The sequence below is a fragment of the Lissotriton vulgaris genome, unplaced genomic scaffold, assembly GCF_964263255.1.
Source record: "Lissotriton vulgaris unplaced genomic scaffold, aLisVul1.2 SCAFFOLD_1288, whole genome shotgun sequence".
Lineage (NCBI taxonomy): Eukaryota > Metazoa > Chordata > Amphibia > Caudata > Salamandridae > Lissotriton > Lissotriton vulgaris.
In genome coordinates, this window is record NW_028245563.1 from 621,333 (window position 1) to 629,118 (window position 7,786).

Here is a 7,786-nt window from a genome sequence, read left to right on the forward strand (position 1 = left end):
GGCCATATGCAAATCAGTCTTGACCCTGTGCCTCATGGGAACAGTCCAGCCCGAACTGCCAAGCCATGTCTTCCCTGGACCGGAATCAAGCATCCTAGGACCGGTTTCTGGCTATCAGCCGTCTTCAGCCAGGATAGCTTGACTCTAGTGGCGTGGTGAGCACGGGACCCACAAACTGCAGCTATGCGCTGCCGCAGACACCCTTGCACCATGGTGCAAGGATGCCTGCGTCGTGCGGAGATTGAAAAAATCACTAAAGGCTTTTTCCTCTTTCAATGCGTGCTATAGATTGCAACACGCATTGAAAGAAGAAAAATTGAGGAAACATTTCTCCTCGTTCTGCCTCCCTACGCCACCTCTAGGGTGGCGTAGCATTCAGACGCATCTCTAGATTTACGATTTCTCGTAAATCTGGAGATGTGCCTTGTTCCTTGGGTGTAGCATGGGAACACCCACACCAACACCCATTGAACGCCCAATCAACGCAAACTGCTGCGTGTGAAGGGGCCGTATTTACAAGGAGAGGAGAAGTCACGCAGGGTGACTTTTCCTGTCCGTGTAAATATGGAGGAGCCCCCTGCACCACCAGTACCTCACGAAAAGTGACGTACTGGTGGCGCAGAGGGCTTGTAAATCTGCCCCATTGAGTTTTATGAACTTATCTTCAGCTTCTAAAACTCTCCCGTTCCAAGGCATGTCATTAGAAATATATATTCTCACTAGCGCTGCTGTGAATCACCCTCGTGTGTTGCTAAATACTCTGTGGAGTTTCGTTATATTGAAATACTATGAAATAAACTCAGTACGCAGTGCTGCAGGCTCAATGCCATACCAGAGGCACATCATGCTGTGGTCAACAGTGCTTCATTTATTTGTGAAATAATAAGTGCCGGGGCCCTGACCATGAGGCCACTGCATCTTGCCCTACCTACTTCCCATCACCGCTGCCATAACTACTAACCATCTCTCTCACCAACAATTTCTGCCCTTCAGATTATTCCAGGTCCCAAAGCTAAAGGAAAGGCCGGGGAGAAAGGTATTGGTATTTTTTTTATGTATGTTGTATTCATAAACAAATAAGTTAGGTGAGCAGCGCCATATTGTGGCAGACTGCCATAAGTGTGGTGGTGACAATTAAAACCAATTAAGTGCCGGCATCGAGCACCAGAAACCACTGGCTCATATTAAGCACTGGTCGTCAAGTTGGTGACACTGGACCTCCAGGAACTGGGAAGTGAGCATAGCAGGCAGACCATGACATCACTTCCTGCAAGGGCTTGGGAAGTACAGGAAGCAGTGGCATAGCAAGTAGGCCTTGGGCCCTAGTACTAGGAAGCAAATGGCCCCTCTCGCCTCTGTTTGTGTTATAAAGTTCAGCAGTAATCAGGGTCCAGGGTAACCCTGGGCGAAGTACTACGCTACGCTCGCATAGTTTGTGAAGTTTGCGCTACATCGCACTACGCTAATTGCTCGTAGCACAGTGCAAGCACGCGTAGCGGTAATTTTTTGCTTGCTCGTGGTCCTCAACGTCAACTTGGAGACCGCAAGCGAGCAAAATGACATCCCGGCGAGACTTTTTCCTCGTTCGCCATCAGCAACATCAAGTTGGTGATCGCAAGCGTGGAAAATAAACCTCCTGGCGAAATTCTCAATGCGGGGAGGCCAGGTTTCTCATTGCGGCTGGTCGCGTATGCTCGCGACCGCTCATGATGAGAAACTACCAGTCCACATTGAGAAAGATGCGCTCAAGTAGACATTTACTTGAGCGGCTGAAAACAACTGCTTGCACTGTGCAAGATGCGGTTTGCAATGATTGCACAGTGCGGACAAGCATCCGGAACTGTGCAACACTAAATATTTCACTCACAGCCTATTTTGTTTTATACATTTGAACATTGTTCATATCCATTTGTTTCAACTACCAAACACAACAGTGACACATATATAATTATCTGATGATTTTTCTTGATTATTATTTTCTTATCACTTATATCTTTTCTTTTCAACGTCTTTTTATTCCTTTTTCTTTTCTTATAAACATAGCATACTTCTATAAATATTTAGTACAAAGTTCATATCAATTAATTGTTATTTTTTCATACATGACAATACATAAGGCAACATAATCATTTTTCAAGAAAAAAAATATATATATTAACCTCTGGTTTAGAATACAATAAATACTATCACACTACAGACATTCTAATTCATGCACTTTCACACCAACCACATACATCCAGTATCTGTACACAGTAGGGTATATTGAGTGACAGAAAACCCTCTGCCACAACTAGAACCAAAGAATGTTCCACAGGGTTCCATGCAGGGTCGACGCACGTTTCGGTGGAATTGAACTATAACAGCCACCTTCCTCAGAACCTATCCAGATACCCAATTCCTCACTTTCAAACACCAGGGGACATACAACACGATTTATACAGAAGCCAGATTAAAAAAAATAATAATCCAATTTACAATCCAATACTGTAGTCAGACCGGATCACCATGGAAAGAGTCACTCTGTTTTTCAAGATGTTAATGGTTTATGGTCGTAAGTAACTTCTTGTTACCTCCCTCCGGCGGGTAAAGTGCCAATGTAAGATTGCTTCCTTCCAGATCTCATTTAGATTATAATCATGGTATAGTCTTCGTCATATTTCTTGCCCATATAAGGAACACGTATGGCGTCTGTTACTGAATTACTGACATAAAGTCTCTACACACCATCCGGAGAGTCCGATCAGTGCGAACAGCATTTTGCACAGTGCACTACGCAGTTCGCATAGGTAGGCGTAGTTCGCGAGGTGCACTACTCATAGCTATGCGTAGCTCTACTATGCGAACTACGCCCAGGGTTAGTCCAGGGCCTTGTACTAGTGATGCAAGCTGAAAGTGGTCCCTCCCTTCAAACGATCGAGACGTGGAGAGTCTTCTCTTTCGGTCCTTGTTGCCACAATCTGGGACCATCTCCTCTTCCAACTTAGAAATATGACTATTGAAACTGCCTTTCGCAAACTGCTAAAAACCCATTTGTGTACAGTGACGGCTCCTCCGCTAAGTCAGAGGAGGGTCGCCACACTGCTCATTGAGCAGTGCAAAAATAAAAATTATAATAATAAGAAGTTATTATCATTTTATTTTTCTTTGCAGGACTCAAAGTAGGTTGGGTGGGGCAGGGCTGGGCTCGCCGCCGTCAGAGGGAGCAGGCTTGGTTTGCACTCCCTCCCTGTCGTGTCTGGCATATCTACTATGCCTGTCTAGTTATCCTGTGGAATGTTATCATTCATGTGATGTCATGGAATGCTAGGGACTGGACTCTAGGAGTCAGTTGATAACTGGGCTGAGCAAGTAACATACTGCTCCTGGTGGGATTCTTTCCTCCTTGACTTATACTTGTAACCCAAACTTGGAATAAATACCTTAACCTTCCACTTCGTCTGATTCCTGATTCCTACACCAACACTACAATTTTGGCGACGTTTTGGAGAAGTATTTAGAATTTACAGCGTGCAATGATGATAAAGAAGAACTTTTGAAACTGAAAACGAAGAATCTGGGTATTTTAAATGAATGAAGATTATATCTGCTGAAACGGAAAACAAGAAAACAAAAGTACAACCCTGGTAAGTCCCACCAGTGTTCCTTTCCAACGGACAGCCTACCAACCCAGGGTTTTGATCTAAATGAACTTATTATTGTGACTAATAGCGTGACTGTGTGAGGAGCAAGTCAAACCGTGGATTACGGTGTTTCAAATCTTTTTAACTGTAAAGCTTCCTGTCTTCAAGCATGCAGTGGATGTGATCGCCTATCTATATTCAAACAGCGATGTACTGTGTTTGGCAGTGTGATGAATAAGCGTCATTAGAAGAGATTGCCTATTCGTGTTCAGGCATAAGTGTGGTGAACAAGCGCCATCTAGTGGATCTTTCCGTGCAGTTTATTTGGCATGACACGAAGGCTTCTTTCTACATTTTTACAAATTTATGAGGTGTCAAACTGATGTAAAGCACATGTTTTCTTAAAAAGGAAAGCTCATGCAGCGTTTCGAATTGGTGTACGAGAGTGTTACTGCCTGATAAAGATCTCGGTCTAATTCCGGCGCAACCCTCACGTCTGGAAAAGTGTTTTTTTTTTATATATTGGAAAAGGCACCGTCATTAGCACTTAGAGTGTGTACTGTGGGAGTATTCGAGTCATGTTTAAATTAACTCGGATTTCACTGCGCAATATAATGTCAAAAGGCTTAACTGTCACCTTGAATTTAAAAAGAGAAGTGCGCCTACCTTCCTTCAGCTCTTTGTGACGTTTAGGGCAGCTGTGTCCCCAGAGCCATCCAGCATTACGTAAAAAACGTGCCGCCATATTGTGTTTACACAGGTGCTATATTTTTGAGTCACGTCACGTTATTTTACAACTGTACTGCATCTGCCAACCACGTTTGCTCTTCTGCGCATGGCAATAAAGTTAAATTGACAGCTTTCTTTTCCGGAGTTTTATTTTTCCACCGTCTGAGTAAATACTGTATTTAGGCTGTACTGCAGCTACATAATGATCAGCATAGACGTTCCCTGAGTCACCCGGACTTGCATCAAGAGACGTGCCACCGTCTTTAAAAGTGAAGTTCACTCGGATATCTGAAAATGTGGCAATACCTGAAATCCTGAAGATGTGGCAATACCTGAAATCCTCACTTCTACATGAATTATCTGTATGCAGAGACAGTTGTCAACTCGGCGCAAGTAGTAAGACGCATCTATGGCTGACATCATTGACTTTCGGATGATCTCGGTGTCATCATTTGAGATCTAACTTTCTTAACGATCTTCATGAGGAAGGTACTGTTTGTTTATTACACATATTTCCATGGAGATGTTTACAGAGCTGCTGTCCTATTCCATGACTACGGTGACTACTTTATTTATTTTAATTTATTGTTTTCATGGGACTTGATTATAGCTCTGCTTGTCATTCTTTGCTCAAGTTCTATTGTTTTTAACGTAATTAATTATACGCGATTTTCCTTTCACAGTGCCATTTATCGGCTGAAAATTTTCTGTGTGTTTTTTGAGTTATTTATACTATTGATAACTCTTAACTGTTAAAAGGGGTTCAAAGACAACCAGTAACCAAAGACCCTTTTATGTTGCCCGGCGGTGTCGCCTCTATGACCCACCAATATTAATCAATGAAGAAGCAGGCGCTGGAGACTGGAAGGCAGGAAACGAGGATTTTATTCTCTCCGGAGGAGAACACATCAATTCAGACAGCAAGTATCGTCACGAGGTGCTCTAACCACATCTCTGAGGCCTGGCCTCTTATACTAGGGTTTATGACCTTTATTGCACGTAACACATTCTCGCAACACTTTGATATTTGAAAGAACATCCTCGGAATCTCCCCTTCAGGCCCGTTCCCACATACATTTACAGTTGAATTCCCCACCCCGGTCACAACAGGTGATGATTGTCGCGCAGCAGGGCATTCCGCCGATTCACGGAATGCGTGGGGTTGATCGGATCTCATAGGGTGGGGGCTTTGATCGGCTCGAGGGTCTTTTGATGGGGAGGGGAAGCTTCCTACTGTACGGGGTAATAAACAGTATCCGCAGGGCCAGGTGGCGGCCTGGGAACAAGGAAGACAAACGGGGACACAGGAAAAGGGGGTTTGCATCAAAAGGGTCTGAGACCATGAAAGGAATGAAGGGAGGTGTCGCGCTGGGAACAGGATGGGATTCTGTAGCGGAGCTGCGCTGAAGAGGGGTTTATGACCCAAGGCATGAGAGAGCGGGGGTTGTCAGCGTGCGGGGGATGCTTGCGAGGTTAGGAGAGAGAGAGAGAGACGCGCTGGCTATCAGCGAGGGACAGGGAGGCCATGGTGCTCAAAATGGCTGCCGCTTACGCGCACGAATGGGCTCGAAAGGGGCAAGATGGCGCCGATAATGTTGACGTTTGCAGTCTAATCTTTAACAGTCCTCCCTTTTCAACATATCTTAGCCAACTTGCTTACTCAATGTCAATCTTCATCAAATTCCTAACCTCGGCATCATATATTGCTCTCATATGTTCGTTTCCAAAGTCCACAGTCTTAGGGCAAATACAATTTACGCATAATGTACACAGAGGTGGCAGACATTGAATTCCTAAGCATAAACCGCATATTACAACTACAGGAATCAGGATAATGGTGAATAGTCTCCAGCCCCAGTTCTTAACGGTGCTCCAGAACCAACCACCAAGCGACCATTCTTCTTGTTCTTGGTGGACTTCTGAAGAGAGCCTATGAAGATGTTCGATGGCTTTGTACACTGAGGGTGAGTTGTCCGGTATGTACGTACAGCAGCTGGACCCAATAATGCGGCATGCTCCACCACGATCCGCAAGAACCACATCTAGGACAAGGCGGTTCTGGAGGGCCACCAAGCGGACCGCTTGAAGTTCAGCGGTGTTGTTAGCAAGGATACCAGCCGTGATGTTCATTGTTGTCTCAACTGCTTGAGTCAGATGTCGGATGGCACGGCTGTTTGCCATCGGGCCCCAGAGGGGGACAAGTCCCTTCATAGCATCGAGGAACTGCGCTCCTGTTGAGTCGGCTTGTTCAATGTCCTTGGCTCGTTTTTGTCTGTGATGATTTGCTGGTGCCACATAAGTCGGAGGAAGGATGAAGGAAATGAAACAAGTGCCCCCCCAGCCTTTGGGGAGCCAGGTGTAAGCCTTCGTGCCGCAGACGAAATACGTGTTTGGAGATGCCACAAAGGAAGGTGGGTCGGTGGAGTCCAGAGTTCTGGAAAACCGGCAAGCACTGTGGCCTACCAGCTGAGTCCCAAGCCCTTCCATGCACATGTGGCCGGTGACGTTGATGACTGACAGGGCCACAGTCAGAGTGGCAGCCGTTCGTTTTCGCAGGTAGGAGAAGGTGGTTCTGGTTGGATTATTGAACACTTGCATTTCAATTTGTTCTTTAGCAGGGATGTCCAAGTGGATTGTGTTGTTGGTGGTCTGCGGGCAGACGTGTGTCTTTGTTCTGTTCCGCCAGACCCCGTGATAGAAATGCGTTACGGTTTTGCTGGAGGTGGCATTGTCCTTAAAGCTTTCTTGCAGAAGCATCAGCCAAGCAAGACAGGAGCCGTGAACTGAGAAAGGTGAAGGGATGAATGGTATCGAGTGTCCAGTGGCGTGGGGTAGCAACCCACAGATCCAACAGTTGGTGGCATTGGTGGCAAGGTTGTGCTGGTGAAGTAGTTGTACGAAAGAGTTATTCCAAAATTCCTTTCGCCTCTCTCTGAGTTGGGGAGAGAGCGAAATCAGATAATGTTCCTTCATGGTAGTAGGCTGAGCAGTGGTCAGGAATGTTTCGTGAGCAGGTGCATTTTCTTCCACAATCCAGAGTGTGGTCATGAGGAGAAGGCAGAAAAGGATTGTGATGAAGAGTGCAATTGTCTTTGAGCTGTGGAGTCTGTCTGCTTTTGGGTTTCTGTGGTGGGTATTTCCCGTTGCCTCCATCATCTTCTTATTTGGCGCTTCCATCATCTTCTTATCTGGCGCTTCCATCATCTTCAAGGTGCTCGGTAGCGGGCAGAACCACAGACTTTGTTTTGCTTCTCTCCGGGTAACCCTTGGTAGTGTTTAGGTCACCGTTCTGAGATTTAACTCAGTCCGTGGTCTACTTAGCCGAAGCTCCCTCCTTTCGACGCAGGAAATACCCTTCTCTCGATGGCACAGTGGGATCAGAGAATTTTGAAAGTTCAAGTGTTTTGGTATCAGGATAGCAGGTTAGTGACGGTCGG